This window comes from Ursus americanus, chromosome 14 (genome assembly GCF_024610735.1).
Source record: "Ursus americanus isolate L20-20 chromosome 14, mUrsAme1.1.p, whole genome shotgun sequence".
In the NCBI taxonomy this organism is placed as follows: Eukaryota; Metazoa; Chordata; class Mammalia; order Carnivora; family Ursidae; genus Ursus; species Ursus americanus.
In genome coordinates this window covers 56,662,818-56,678,488 of record NC_142140.1, presented here as the reverse complement: position 1 = coordinate 56,678,488, position 15,671 = coordinate 56,662,818, and the positions used below count along the sequence as shown (strand labels likewise).

Here is a 15,671-nt window from a genome sequence, read left to right as displayed (position 1 = left end):
TTTGGCTTTTTGAGGGGCAGAGGAGGCACGTTTGCTGCGTGACTTTTTATTTCTCCAGTTCTTGGTTCTCCTGTTTTGCACAATGGGTTGCACCGGAGTGTTTTCCCACGTCAGGACTGGGGAACTGGGGAACTCTACGTCCAAGTTCCGGCCACGGGTCTCGAACCCTTTCCGCTTGCCTCCCCGGCCTGGTGCTGATGTTGTGCTGGGTCTCACGTACTCAGTTGCAGCCTGATAACCGGGGCGGGGCCCGGTCCCTGATTGGCATTCTCCTCAGCCAGTCCGCGCCTCGGGCTCGCCCCATAAGCCAATGCTCACTTGCCCCCGTGCGGTCGTTGGGCGGTCCCCGAGGCGCCCTTGTCAATCCGAGGCCCAGCCACCGTCGGGTTGGTAGCGGCTGTCTTGGCTGGCGTGCGCCGCTTCCAATGAAAACGGAGCCGGTCAGCGGGCACGTGGGTGGGCGCCGGCGTGTCCCGGTCAGTCAGCCAATGGGGAGGGGAGGCCCCAGCCGGCGCCCGCCCAATCGAGGCGCGCAGGGGGCGGGCCGTGAGATGTTGATGGGACCGGCAGAGGGGAGGGGCGGAGCTGTCAGCGTCAGCCAATGGGCGCGCGGGCGTGGGCTCGGGGGCCAATGGCAGCCAGGGCGGAGCTGGCGCGGGGCCTCATAAGCCCCGCCCGGGGCGCTCGCGGAGGGCTCGGCCGCCAGCGACCGAGCGGGGCCCGGCCCGAGCGGGGCCTGGGGGTGCGACGCCGAGGGCGGGGGAGCGCGCGCCGCTGCTCCGGACCGGGCCGCGCGCGCCGCCTCAGGTGAGCCCGCGGGGAGGCGGCCGCCGCGTCCGAGCTCGGGCCCCGCCGCCGCCACCGCCGCTGCCGCAGCCGCCGTCGCCGCCGCCCCCGCGCCGCGCCCCGGGCTGCGGGCGGGCGCCCGGGACGCGAGGCCCAGGCCTCGGGCGCGGCCTGCTCGGGCCGCGGCCGCCGCGCTTTGTCCCGGCCCGCGAGGCGGTTGGGGGCGTTAACCGCCCGGCCCGGGGGCGCCCGCCGGGCCTCGGGCGGGGGCGGCGCGGCCGGACAATGGCGGGGCCGGGGGCGGGAGGCGGGGGCGTCCGGCCCGGGGCCGGGGGGCGCGCGCGGGGGCTGGGCCGGGGCGTCCCCGCCGGCCCTGCACAAAAGATGACAGCGTGGGTGGCCCGGCCCGGCCGGCCCTGCCCGGCTGGGCCCTTCTCTTTTATTATTCACAACAATCCTGATAATTAAAAAAAAAAAAAAAATGAAGAGAGAGGCAGAGACAGAGAGCTCGCGAGCGCGAGGGAGCGGGCGATCCCAGGCCCCGGCTAGCCCCCGCCTGCGTTTCCGCCCCTCGGGGCGCCCGGCGGGGTCACCGGGGCGCTGTCCGGTGGCGGCCCCCGACACGGCCATCGCTGCACCCCACCCCCCGCCCCGAGACAGCCCGCCGCGCCGTCGCGGCTTCCCAACTCGCTTCGTATCTCTGAGCCCCCTAAAATTAAGCGTGCGGTCTGGATTTTTTTTTTTTTAAATTAAAAAACGTATCCACTTGGTATGCACCTCGCAGCTTCCAGACGCGTCCCCTCAGTGCCTCCCTCTTAGAGCCCCATCGCCATCTCAAAGACCCCCTTCTCTGTAGGAATAGATTGTGGAGTACCTCCAGCGGCGACCCCGGTGGGAGCTGGGGGACGGATTCATTCTGAAAGGGACCTGCCCCGCAACGTGCAGGGGCCTGAGTCTGCGCCCAGTGGGCACGATGACACCAGGTGGAATGGGGTGCGTGTCCACCTGAGCACGGTGGAAGGTTTTGCAGGAGATCGGTCTTCCCCTGGGGGCGGGGGAGGCGTGGACTGCGCTTCGGTGTGTCCCATCTGTTTGGCTGGGGGGAGGATGCTTTTGTTTTAATAATTCAGGTGCACCTGGGGAACTGTTTCTCGAGTTATGAAACTAGTGAGAAGGTGGTTCTGCTCAGTGGAATCGAGTGATCCTACAACATGGGAAGAGTGTGTTCTTGTGCATGTGTTTGTCAGCTTCGTTTATTCAGCAAGTTCCTGTGGGTCCCACTGGGTGCCGGCTGTGTCTTGGGGCCAGAGGGTACTGGGATGCAGTCAACGCTTGGGTGCCGTGCCCCACCCCTCTGCCTCAACAGCCATTTATGTGGTTGTCCCCAGGCTGGAGAAAGCCCCTAAAATGGGCTCATTAGATGACTCTATGGGCTTTTATCGCCGCCATCCGAGAGCTAATGACTCCCCTAATTCTCAAATAATAGCTTCCTTATGAGGCTTCAGGAGGGTTTGTCAACTCGCTGGTCAGCCTTTTCTCGCCACCTCTGCAAGAGCAGTGGACATACTCTCCCGTCTTTGCAGATTGTTTTTTGGAACCCTGAAGGACAGAGTGTGAAAGTCGTGCAGTCAACTTGTGATTATCTGAGTCGAGGGTTTCTGAAACTCGCTGGCCCTCTTTCCGTGTTTCTGATTGGATGCTTGGCAAATCTTGGTGTTCCTGCATTTGTGCGGGGGACACCATGCCGGTCAGGCTGCCCTGCCCTGGGGGATGTCACTTCTGGGGAGCAGAGGGGGTGGCCGAGGTGTGGTTGCCCAGGTGTTGCAGCACGTGCATGCCGGTCCTGTGTCAGTCGCCGCCTGTGTGTGTGTGTGTGTGTGTGTGTGTGTGCGTGCGCGTGCATACTCGTGTGTAGCTGTTGAGGTCTTGGAACAATTGATTTTCTCCCATTTTCTGATCCTCTCCTCGTTGAGGGTGGGCTGCGAAGGAGATGTGAAATACTGGCGCTGAAAGGTATTGTTGACTGGTCATTTAGGACCCCGCCCGGCCTTTGTTGTGCTTTTCCTCGGTCCCTGTGCCATCCTGCGGGAGCCCTCTGGGGTGGTCAGCCCCCTCCCCCCACCCCCACCCCCACCAACCCCCTTTCCCCCACCCTGGCCGCTCTGTCTGTACTTGATCCTGCGTTTTGCCATTGCCTCTGCTGGTTTCTTGCCCCTGCCCCCCCGTGCCCCACCCCCTTCCCCTGGAGGGGCTCAGCCATCTGTTCTGGTTTCTATCTGACACCTGTGAGAATGGGGGGGGGGCGCGGTGGAGCACTGGTACAGGTTATAGAGAATTTCTAACTTGAGGGGGGCTCGGTTCTAGTGGTGGAAGGGAGAGGTGGGGGTCCTGGGATGTGAAGCCCACCATCCGTGGGGCCTGGTTCAGGGAACGGGCAGGAACGGGATGGGTAGTGATGGACTGAGGCGCTGCAGATGAGCCTTTGCGGGTGGCTTTCTTCCTGGGACGTGGAAGTGTGGTGTGGGATTCAGAGCTGTGTGACCTTGGGCCAGTCACTTGTTGAGGAACAAAGTTGGGGGATCACTAAACCTTCCCAAGTTGGGGGGCAGGGTGGAGAGCAAATGAACTACTTGCAGAGGGCATGACTGTGGAGGGCCCCACAAACCTGCTCGGTCACCACTGTGCCTCACCCACAGCCTTGGCCGGTCGGGGTTCCTGGCTCTGCTCCAGAGACTTGCCCCGTGGCTGCTCCGTGCCTCTGTGCCCCAGCTCTTTTCTGCCCCGCCCTGGTGCCTCTGCTTCTGGCTGAGGATGCTGGGCAGCAGAGGACAAGGCCGAACCTGGATTCCATTCTGACCGGCTGTTCTTGGCCATGTCCCTGGATTCCTGTCCTCCTCTCCATTCCCCAGACACGCTTCCAAGTGTGAGGGACCTGGGTTCAAATCCCTCCTCTGGAGCAGGTCACTTCCCTTCTCTGGGCCTTGGAGCCCTCATCTGTAAAATGGGTATAATGAGAACCCATCCTAGGTCCCATTGTGGGGATCAAAGGGAATGAGAAACACTGAATGCTTTGTGTGGCACCAGAAGCTCAGAGCCGGACTGGGTTGATGACTGGTGTGTGGCGTCAGCTTCCGTCAGGGGCTCTCTCTGCCCGTCCACATTCGATCAGATTGTCCTCCATAGGGACGTCCTGGGCACTGTAGGGGGGCTGGGCAGCATCCCTGGCCCCGCCCACTTGATGCCAGGAGCACCTCCAGTGTGACAACCGCAGATGTCCTCAGACATTGCTGAGTGTCCCGTGGGGGACACAGTTGCCCCGGAAGGAGATCCTGTCACTTAACCTTTAACCCTGGAGCAGCCTGGTATTTGGCTATGACTCAGATCTGCCTCAAGTTCTGGTTCCCTTTGTCCCCTTCCTCCCCTCTGTCCTTGAATAGGGAGGGGCTTGTGTTTGCAAACAGTGTCTGGCCAAACAGCCTGGCTGTCCAGGCCCTTCTCGGCTGTCGCCCTGCCTGTCCCTGGCCCTTCTCAGCCTGCAGCTTCCCCTCCAGGAGAGGAGCGCACCCACAGACTTGCCCATGCTGCCTGGCAGGCATGGCACAGGGGTCTTCCGGGGCTGTCCTCACCCCCAGCCCCGTGCGGGTGCCCTGCCCAAGCTGGCTTCCACCTGTCACCGTACCCGCCCCCCCGCCCACCCCCCCGTCACCATACCCCTTCCTGTCACTTTGCTTAACAGTTCTCTTTAAGTTGACTTTGAGGTGACTCACTTCTTCAATCTTGCCTCCTACTGAACAGTAATGTCCATGAAGTCGTGGCGCTGTTCATATGCTGGTTGCAGACGCTTTTATCCAGTGAAATGGATTTAACTCTGATATTAAAAAGTTTGTGTCACCACAGTAGTAAGGCCCGAGTAGACTGATGAATTGATTTTGTTATTGGATGAGTTGGTTTTTGAGTTTCTTCCCCACTTTAACTTGGCCTGTTCAGGGAGCGGCTTGTTGGTTAGATAAGGTGTCTCCGTTGGTCTGTCACTTTTCACTCCTGCTTCCTCAAGGAGCTTTTAGAAATTTTAAAAGTGGTCTGCCTCTACTCAGAACGCTTCGGTAGCTTCCTGTTGCTCCTGGAAAAAATTTGAGACCCCTTCCGTGGCCTCCGTGCTCTGTCCTCTGTGGTCTGTCCTTTCTCCTTGCCCTGCTGCTCCTCCTCCTGTGCCTGCTCCCTCAGTCGTAACCAGCTTCCCTGCCCTGCCTCAGGGCCTTTGCACGTGCTCTTGCCTCTCACTCTTCTAGCCAGCTGGCTGCTTGTCATTCACATCTCCTCTCAGAGGCCATCCCTGGCCACACTGCCTAAACTCACCGTCCAACCACCCTCTCTCCCCATCCTGCCTGTTCTCCTTTGCATTCAGCACTACTGTAAACACACACATTAATTTGTTTACGTATTTATTGTCTGTCTCATCCAGGAGAACAGAAGCTCTTTCTGTAAAGGGCCAGAGAGTAATAGTTTTGGCTTTGTTAGCCGGTCTGTCCCAACTACTCCGCTCTGCCACTGTAGCACAAAACTATGGGAATGAACGAGAGTGTCTGGTTTCCAATAAAACTTTATTTGTGGTCACAGAATTGTGACTTTCACATACTTTTCACCTGTGATGAACTCTTTTTCTTCCTTTGATTTTTTTTTTTCTCACCCAAACACTAAAAAAGGTCAAAGCCATTCTTAGCTCAGAGGCTGTACAAAAACAGGTGGTGGGCTGGGTTTGAGCCATGGGCCACAGTCTGGGAACACCTGCCACCAGGGTGTGAGGTCTGTGCTAGAGGAATGACGTCTCTGTTGGCTGCTACGTGTCTCCCCATCACCTCGAGCAGTTCCCGGCATGCGGTGGTTGTTCAGTCAACGCTCCTTTGCTGAATGAATGAATTTCCATCTCTCTTACATCAAAGCAGTCAGAGTCCTATTCTATATTAAAAAAGATAGGTCCTGGGTTGTTTCAAGGGAAATATAAGAAAATGTTCTGACTCCGTCCACCAAAATAACCCCAAAATGAGAAAAAAAAAAGTAGCTGTGAACAGGGGCGAATACTTTGCTATTTGCGATGCTTGAACCCGACCTTTTCATGCCCCCCCCCCGCCTGCGCACCACACCCCAGAAGATTGGGAAGAAATATTCTCAAAAGAAATATTCTCAAAAGGTGGGGAAGGAGTCTTCTTGGCCTAAGGAGTTTTGTTTTACCTGGCAGAGGCTGAGGGTTTAAAAGGAAGACGGGTTTCCCAATCATTACATTTTGTAAGCATCTGACCCACCCTCTTTACCAATACTTGCGCCCTGGTCAGGAGGGGTGGTGAAGTCCTGCGAGGTGGTTTTTTTAGTCACCCGGCTGCCGGGTCTCCACAGGGACACTGGGAAGAGGTGGCTTCCGTAGGTGTGAACACTGAGCTTTGTGGGGCGCGTGGATGACAAGGTGACTGGCGGGCCCAGGAGTATGTCCAGCAGCACTTGCTGGGCCTTGCTCCTCTGCTGCGACCGCCACCACGGCGGGAGGAGAGCGGCTGATGTGGGGTTTCTGAGCCAAGGACATCTTTAGTCTTAGATTTGGTACCTTCCCAGGAACGTTCTGACTTGTCAAGAAAGCACACCGTTCATTTGCGGTCACACCTTCAGTTGATTGAAATAAACAATCTGGAGAGGGTTCCAAAGTTGCCTGTCCTTTTTGGACTCTCTCTCTTTCTGTGCCTCTCCATCTCTCCACCTCTCCCTCCCTCCTTTCCTTCCCTCCCCTCACTTCTCACCCCCCTCCGTGGTTCCAGCGAGTGCGCGGGCACTGGTGGGCGCCGGTGGCATCAACGAAACGCATGTGCGGAGCTGTCTTTGCCCCACGGGCGGCTGTGCTTTTTAGCAGCGGTCAAGCGCAGAGCTGTCCTGTCGCTCTGGACTGTGACTCTTGGGGCTGGAGGCCTCGGGTGGGTTTGTTCAGTGGACAGAGAGCGAGTAGTCAGAAAGCAGGCCGCCGAGGGCTGCTATGCCCCCCGAGTGGGTCTCCAGTGCAGATCAGAGCAGTAGCTAATGTAGGATTTGCCCATCTTTGCTGACACGTGATCACAGTTATATTTCTCAGATGAGCCCATACAGTGAGCTGTGAAGAGGTGATCTTTAGGTGAGGCGCTCCAGATTTTCCCCCAAATGATGGCACCTTCTGGGCAGGTAGGGGCGGAGGTGGGCCCACCTTCCTGGTTTCGTGGCTGCTCGCTCCCATCTCCAGGGAGAGAGATGATTTGTACGATGAGCTGGCAGTGCGTCTGGAGTTGTGCTTTGTGCAGAAGAAGCCAGAGGATGGATCCCCGAGGCCTCCTTTGACCAAGAGCCAGTCTGAAGCCACCAGCAGGCGCAGTGTCGGCCTGATGACGGGGGTGTGCGGGGATCCCTGGACCGCAAGTCGTGTGGGAATGGGCTGCACGCCCCAGCATTTCTGGGCAGCCCAGACAGTGGCCCAGGAGCCGGCTGGGGTGGTGTCCCCTCTTGGGGACCCCAAATGAGTGAGGGGGACCCTGGCCAGGTAGCCGGACTGGGAGATTCTGTCATTTTGCTCCCGGCCCCTTCAAATGCCCGCTGTTCCCCCACTGTCTCCTTTAAAATCCCGTCTATCAGGAAGAGTCGGGCCTCGTTGCGGTGGGCCTCCTGTCTTAGGTTGGCGGGTTGCATGGATCTGATTATCATAGTCACGAGTTGAGAGGCTTGCTCGTGTCTAGCTTGCGTGTGAGTAAAGCCCCTGGAATTTAAACTCTTGATTCACTGCGTTATTCCAACTCCGTCTCCCCAAGGAGGAGTACGGAGTCAGGAGAGAGAGCTCGTTCAGTGACACCTGTCTGGAGAAGGCGTCCTGCCGCCCTCTCTTCCTGGGCTGCAGCGCGTGGAAGCCACAGAAGGGTCGTGGCCGCGCCCGGGTCCTGTGTCCCCCTTGCACTGAAGGCGGGGCAGAGCCTCGACTCCCAGCAGTGTGTTCATCGAGGGGCTGGCTGCTCTGCGTGGAGCGCCTGTCACTGGGCCCCGCAGAAGGCGGGCTGGGCGGTCGGACGGATGGCTGCGGGGAGCTCGCTCGCCATCGAGCCTCGCAGCTGTAGCGGGCGGGCGCGGTCAGGTGCAGGCTGTGCATCACGGGGAGAGCGGGCAGGGCGGCTTCTGCAGACACCGCAGCCGCGCGGCCCGCCGGCCTCTAGGCAGAGGTGCAAAATCAAGAACCACAGAAGCCTCCTCACACGTGGCCCTCGGGCTGCTGACGCATGGCTCATCTTCGTGATCGGGCCGGGGCTTTATAGCAGACACACGGCTGTGGGAGCCCTGGGTACATCTGAGGACGTCCGCCGGTATCTGTTGACGGTGACAGTTGTTGTCAACCTTGCTTGGGTCTGGCCAGGTGCTGGTGGCAGCTGGATGAGCAGCGTCTCCTGCCCACAGGGGGTGTGGCCCATGGTGGAAGGCAGAGGGGCTGGGGGCCCTGGGGGGTGAGGGGCAGGGGAGCAGAGCTGCCAAGATACATAGAAACCGGGCCGGTGGAAGCACAGGGCAAGGGCAGCGTCTGCTGGCTTGGGTGGTGGCCAGGAAGATGATAGAAGAGTCACCGCTTGAGCCGAGCCTTGTCGTCATGGGCGATGGTGAGCTGGCAGGTGCCGGAAGGGGGGATCTTGGAGGGGATGCTCAGGGCCATGGCCTGGGGGACCAAGTGAGGAGCACAGGGGAAGCAGGGAAGCCTGCCTGTCTCTTGGGTGTCTTTGCCCCCGCCACTCTCTCCCACCGCACCAGGCTCCGAGGGATTAAGGGGAGAGGGGGCCCTCAAGGATCCCAGAGTTTAAGAGTAGAGCTGCTCAGGTCACCAGGGAGAGCCACAGGACAGCTGCCAGACACTGGCTCTGGTAAGATGACCGGACCCTGAATTTTCTAGAGTAGCCCTTCATGAAGTCCTCCTGCCCTGTTGTTGTTATTTTATATATATGTTTTTTCAAAGTAAACTGTGAGCCCGATACGGGGCGCGAACTCGTGACTCCAAGACCAAGAGGTGCATGTTCTGCCGACTGAGCCAGCTAGGTGCCCCTTTAAAAAAAATTATATACATTATATATATATAACTATATATTTTGTATAATATGTCTTATATAAAAATATATATAATAATTAAAAATATATATATTTAAAATTTTTTTTATTTGACAGAAAGAGAGAGAGAGCACAAGCAGGGGGAACGGCAGGCAGAGGGAGAGGGAGAAGCAGGCTCCCTACTGAGCAAGGAACCCGATGCGGGGCTTGATCCCAGGACCCTGGGGTCATGACCCGAGTGGAAAGTAGATGCTGAACCGACTGAGCCACCCAGTTGCCCCTCATATTTTTATTGAGATCGTCACATACCAGAACATTCACCCTTTTCAGTGGACAGTTCATTGTTTTTTAGAATGTTTATAGGGCTGTGCAGCCATCACAACTATCAAATTCCAGAACATTCCAGAACCTCAGAAGGAAACACCATACCTATTAAATGGTCACTCCCCCCCGCCCCCCAGCCCCTGGCACTCACAAACCCCCTTCCTATCTATGTATGAGCCTGTTCTAGACGTTCCATGTAAATGGACTCACACACCGTGTGGCCTTCCGTGTCTGGTGCCCTCCCTGAGCATCTGTGTGGGGAGGCTGGACCTGTGGCTGTGGGGATGGGTTCTGAAGATGAGGGAGAGCTAGCACGTCAGGCACGATGACCCAGCGCACCTGCGGGAGGTGCTCAGGCTGCCCTTTGTGTGCCCAGTTCTGGACTCCTGTATTCAGTGGTGAGTCCTCACCTGTCTGCTCTCTTTTTGCTCCAGCCCGGGCTGGCCCTGTGGGTCCCCTGCGGGACCTCTCAGTGCACAGCAGGGCCTCCGAGTGTCTGTTCCATGGAGCAGACACCCTTCTGACCCCTATGGCTCTGGCTTATCCATTTCCTGTGTCCTGTAGGTTCACCTGATCTGTAGGCCTGGGGCCTCCCTGCCCAGAGTCCACCATGGCTTAGGCCAGAAAGGGGTGTCCTGGTTCCTGCTGGCCTGGTTGTCCGTTTGTTGTCCAAGCCTGAGTGGGCCTCCCTGAGAGCTTCATGTGGTTGGGAGGAGCCCTACTTGCGCCCTCCTTTTTGAGGCTACCCCCCTCCGCCCTGCAGCCTGGCCAGCAGCTTTTAAAGTGAGCTGCCTCCTTTGGGCCACTTTCCTTTCCTGTTCTGCCTGGCCCCAGCCTTACCATGGTTGCGATTTGTCTCTTAGAAGGCAGGGGCCGGGTGCTAAGTGTCCCCTTAGCCCTTACAGGGCCCCATGAAGCCCACTAGCCCGTGAGTTGCAAGTGGGCCACGGGTCCTGGCCAGGTATTCCCCTACCCCACCAAGTGAAAGAGGTAAGTGGGTGCCCCCTTGCCCTCCGGGGGGTGGCATCACCACCCTGGGCGGTTTAGAAATGCATCTGGGCTCTCTAGGGAGGAGTGAGGGCCTCAAGGGGCGTGGGTTCGCAGCAGCACACAGCTGGACAGCCCCACCCCCTCCTGCATGCCTGGCTGGCGCCTTCCCTGTGGGGGCAGTGACGCATGCCCGCGTGCGTGTGCCTTTCCGTCCCCCTGGCAGAGGATACCCGTGAGCCGGGGTGTCCTGAGCTCATGGGAGGGTGCCCTGTGGGTACATGAACGCCCTCCGAATGTCACGTGACAAAGTTGGTCCCCTGCGTCATGCCATAGACAAAAACTGACTCCAAAAGACTCAGTGACCTAGATGTGAGACATGAAAAAACGTCCTTCCTGTGGCAACGCCGTCCAGTAAAGACGCAAAGCAAGCCCGTTGTGTAAGTGCCGTTTTTCTAGTAGCCACACTGGAAGGTAAAAGGAAACAGATGAAATTAATTTGACTAATGTATTTTTTTTTTTTTTAAGATTTTATTTATTTATTTGACAGAGATAGAGACAGCCAGCGAGAGAGGGAACACAAGCAGGGGGAGTGGGAGAGGAAGAAGCAGGCTCATAGTGGAGGAGCCTGACGTGGGGCTCGATCCCAGAACGCCGGGATCACGCCCTGAGCCGAAGGCAGACGCTTAACCATTGTGCCACCCAGGCGCCCCTGACTAATGTATTTTTATTGAACGTAATATACCCCAAATTAATGTTTTAACATGTAATTGCTATAAAAATAGTTACAGAGTTTTTTTATACTCCTTTGTGTTTTGTTTTGTTTCGTTGGTACTGAGTGTTCAGCATGATGGCTGTATCTCACGCTTACTGCTGGCCCCCACGGGCTGGTGCTTTGCGGGGACCTCAGTCCCTGGATGAGCTGAGCACTGTGATGGGGTCGGGGACGCTAGCCATGGAGGTGCTGGCGCTTAGTGGAGACCGGCTCCTTCCATCGGCCTCCTGTTCCTGCCTACCTTCCTGGTCCATCAGAATTTCTGGAGCTATCCGCCTCTAGCTGGAGAGACGAGACAGAGCCAACATTAACTGGCTATGGCCGCTGAGGGGGAAGAGGGGAGGGCGTAGACCCACTACAGGGGGGGTGCGGCTAAGGGAGAGCCCTTTGTGGGGGCCCAGGGGAGGCCCTGAGCCTTTCATGGAGGTGGTAGAAATCAAGCCAGCATTTGGAGGAGGAGGAGGAGGGGGAGGAGGCTGTGGGCCGACCCAGAGGTCAGGACAGCCTGCCTCCGGAAGGGCAGGGGCTGAGCCCTGGAGAGCCCTGTATGGGGTCCTGTGGAGAAGTGGAAACAGCCAAAGTCTGGCTCTTGAGATGCAGTAGCTGAGCCCCCCTGGCCTGTGGTGCTGCCTCTCACTCTGGGGTGTTGGGCCCCATGGCTGTGGTCCCGACCCTTCCTGTGCACCCCTGCAGTGCTGCCTCTCATGTTGGACAGGAGCCTAGAACCCCATCCAAGCTGAGGCCCAGGGAGTCCTGGTGGCTAAGCCCAGGGCAGGTCATGTGTGGCATGGATGCGGGCTGTGCTGGGGAGCTGTGAGCTTAGAGCTCAAGCTGCTTCCGGGAAGGCCTTGCAGGCACTGGGAATGCTGCTTTGGCCGTGGAAGAACCCAGGAGAGAGGCTCGTGCAGAAGTGTAGCTTGGAAATAGCATCCCCCAGCTGCAGACGGTCTTAATGGCCTGAGGTCTCAAGGCAGGATCGCCGAGTGGGATGAGCAGCCAGAGGCTTGAGCGCATGCGCCTCACCTCCCCGGTCTGTGTGCTTACCTCCAAAATGGGGACGAAGGCGAAGATCTCTGCTTCAAGGGTGGGTGGAATGAACTGAGTCCATACCTGAAAATCCATTTGTGGAATAGTTCCTACCCCAGGGCAGCTGTGCTCCCAGGGGATGCCGGGTGGTTGCCTGGTGACATCTGTGGTTGCCATGAGTTGGGGGGGGGGGGGATGCCGCTGAGGCCCCCACGGTGCCCAGGACGGCCCCCTAGAAAACAACGGGCCCAGCCTTGTGAGCCTTCAGTCTTTCTTTTCTGTCTTTCCTTGCCCGTGAATCAAGGTATTGCAGCTGAAGTTTCTAAAACCACTTTCCATTCCAGAGTCGCCCATGGTTTTCACACCGCTGTTCCATATTTATGCTGGGAAGGAAGTTAAGAAACAGTCAAGGTTATTAGAAGGCACCTTGAAAATAAGTTTGTTGTTTTTTTTTCCTCTGAAGCTTCTCTATTTTAATGGGGCAGGTAGGAGGGTTTGGCGGGGGATTTACGGACCAGGAAGCAAGGGCGCTGTTCCCCGGGGAGGCTGGACCGGAGGCAGCCAGGCCAGAACTCGGAGTCCTGTGGCCTGTTCCACATGCCTCATTGGATTTTCTCCTCCAGTGAACTTGGGGCTGCCATAAAAATGAACTTGGAGCCACCAGCCTGGAAAACCGGTGTCCTGGGCCGAATGGTGCTGCTCGGGCCTGTGTGTGAGCCTGTGGATTTTGCAGACTGGCCTCGGGTGTGAACAGCTCTTGGTGCGGCTTTGTGCCCCTTGGCTGTCACGGCTCAGGCACAGGCGTCCTTGATGTGGCCCCTGTGACACTGGGCACCGGGAGCTGCTGCCTCTGGGTACCAACACCTGCTCCTTGAAGCCCCAGGTTTCCTTATATTAATTAACTTGGCCTTTAACCAAAAGAAGGCCTGGGAACTTTGGGGTCGGCCGAGTCACATGGCTGTTTTCCTAACAAGCCTGCTGGAGAGGTCTTTATTACAAACGTAACTCATCTTCGTGGTAGAAAACTCAGCGGTGCCTTTGAGCCAAAACCAAAACTACCTTCTGTTGTCCCTGTGAGCGTCTGGTGTGTGTGCAGCCGGTGGACTTTGTGAGGGTCCTTCTGCGCTCCTGGGGTCCGGTGGTCAGTTTGGGGCTGATAGGACGTCCTGCTTGCCCTGAGGGCTGAGGCGGGAGTTGGGGAGGCCGGGGTCCCTGGCGGGGACTGGCTACATGGCCCTGTGAATGACAGTCAGGGTCCTGTCACGTAGGCTGGGTGCCTGGGAGGCCTGGAGCTCAGCGTGGTCAGGATGGGTGGAGGGCTTGGGCGCGGGCCTGGCCCCGAGCCCTGCGGAGAGGGGAGATCGTAGCGGGTGCTCCAGAGGGCAGGGCTGCTTGAGGTGCCCCTGCTGCTCAGGTGAACTGGGCCTGAGAGAGCCCCATGCTCCGCTTGGCCGGTGAGAGCGTCCAGCCCCCAGGCCAGAGCTGTCCCTGAGGACTCGGACTGGGCCCGTGGAGGAGGGCATGGCGAGGGCTCTCCGGAAACCACCGGAACCCTCGGCCCTTTGCCTCCGTGTGTCTGCGTTTGGGATTTCCACGCTGGGCATTGAACAGCCCCACGACATAAGAGAGAGCCCCCCCCAGCTCTGATTGGTCCCCTAAATGGCGACCTTGCACCCTGAGGTGCACGCCCCCCCTTGTTGGCTCCCGCATGAGGCTGGCCTGGAGCAGTGGTGGCTGTGGGACCTGGAGAGGGGCCTGGGTGGGGGTTCCATAGCTGCCCCCTGGGGACAGGACTCCCTAACAGTCCACAGGCTCAGGAAGACCTCGCTGGGGGATTTTGGGGGAGACCAGCCTCTCCTCAAGACTTGGTTGGGGTCTAGAGCCAGTGCTGAGACTAGGACCCCAGTTCCCAAACCTGCTGTGCCACTGACCCGGGGTGCACGCCACCGCCTCTCTGGGTCTCGGCACCCTCCCATGCTCTCCTTGCTAGACGTAAACGGGGCGAGGTACATTAAGAAGCGCTCGGCGGGGCGCCCTCATCCCTGGCCGGCCAGTAGGCGCTTCGGTGCTTACCACTGGCTGACTCCCCAGCCCCAGCTCTGTAGAAGACAGCAAAGGCACAGTGCAGCCCTGATGGCCTGCCGGACGCCTCCATGCTTACTGTGCCAGGCTGGGTGCTAAGTAGCCCGCAAGGAGGCCATGGCTCCCGGGTTCGGAAGCGAGGTAGTGATTTGACTGGGAGGTACAAGGGGTGATGCTGCTTTAACTGGGTGGACAAGAATCCGCTCCAAGGAGGTGACATGTGGGCAGAGATCTGAAAGACTAGGAGGTGCCAACCTTGAGGAGATCTGGAACAAGAAGTTCCAAGTGGAAGAACAAATAGTACGTGCAAAGGTCCTGAGGCGGAAATGAGCTTGGCATGTTTTAGGATTGGAAGGAGTCCCATGTAGCTGGAACATGAGCTGGCAGGAGGGTGGTAGGCCCTGAGGTTCAGAGAGGCCAGGCGGAGTGAGTGGCTCTGCCACTTAGGCTCCGGTAAGCCAGACCCCATTAAGGGCAGGGAGAAGCCTGGGGAGGTGATGATGAAGTCAGAGATTTATATGTTTTCAGAAACCCTTCTGGTGGCTGTCAGGAGTAAAAACAGGGAGGGAACTCCAGCGGTCATCCAGGTGAGCCGTGGCAGTGGCTCTGAAGAAGGTGGTCTGGTCTCGGGGCAAGGAGGGGCTGGACTTGGGGGGATTTTGGAGGTGGCAGACCAGCAAGGCCTCCTGAGTAGATTGGATGTGTGGGAAAGAGGAATTACTGCTGACTCCCAGGTTGGAACAGCTGGTTTGAAACCCAGGCTCCACCCTTCCTCTGAACTGTGTGACCTTGGGCAAGTCACTTAACCTCTCTGGGCCTCATCTTCCTTATTGGTGATAGGTAACATAAGGGGACCTACCTGGGAGGATTGTTGTCGTCATTGGAGAAGGTTGTCTGTGGGGAACAATTGGTGCAGCGCTCCATGAGTGGGCCCAGAGTGGAAGGTACTGGGGGGCGCTGGTTCTCACTTCTTCCAGGATGACCGGGCAAGGTTGGGCTGTGTGAGCTCACCCTGCTGCTTGTGTCAACCAGTCTTCCTTTCCTTTATTGCTCTCCTTAATTTATATATATATATAATATATATATATATATATATTATATATATATATAAATTTAAAAGTTCTTATATATATATATAAATTTAAAAGATCTTATTTATTTGAGAGAGTGAGCGAGTGAGAGAGCAGAGGAAGAGGGAGAAGCAGACTCCCAGCTGAGTGGGGAGCCCTACGCGGGGCTCGATCCCAGGACCCCGGGGTCATGACCGGAGCCAAAGGCAGATAGATGCTCAACCACCCGAGCCACGTAGGTGCCCTACATTTTCTTGTTGAGAAAGAGTTGAGACCTTGGTGTGAGAGCAGATCATTTTCACCTGGAGATGGGGACTCTGAAAAGGAGAAACCTCCTGCAGAATGCCAGACTCCGAAAGCTTTGCAAAAACTCCCTGCCCGTGAGCAGTTCAGGTTTCTGCTCCAGAATGAGGGCTTGGGGGTGGGTGAGTCCTGGCAGGACTTGTCGCCTTGGCTGAAGGAGAAATGCCGTATGGGAAGGGAGAGCCTGGCGCTGGGCAGAGCTCGTTTTAGAGATCATGCGTATTAGGCGAATC

At 57.7% G+C, this 15,671-nt stretch overlaps 1 protein-coding gene across 7 annotated transcripts in view; it reads left to right on the top strand.

The window, feature by feature from the left end:
• Positions 1-671: 671 nt before the first annotated feature.
• The window catches only part of KDM4B (lysine demethylase 4B), a 132,799-nt gene continuing 117,799 nt past the window's right edge, over positions 672-15,671 (top strand). For 6 of the 7 annotated variants that reach the window (XM_045804313.2, XM_045804312.2, XM_045804311.2 and 3 more), the window contains exon 1: positions 672-807. The gene's annotated coding sequence lies outside the window, so the exon portion shown is untranslated. Of the gene's footprint in view, positions 808-10,391; positions 10,623-15,671 lie in introns of those variants that run through there. The other variant, XM_045804306.2, reaches the window with a different exon arrangement.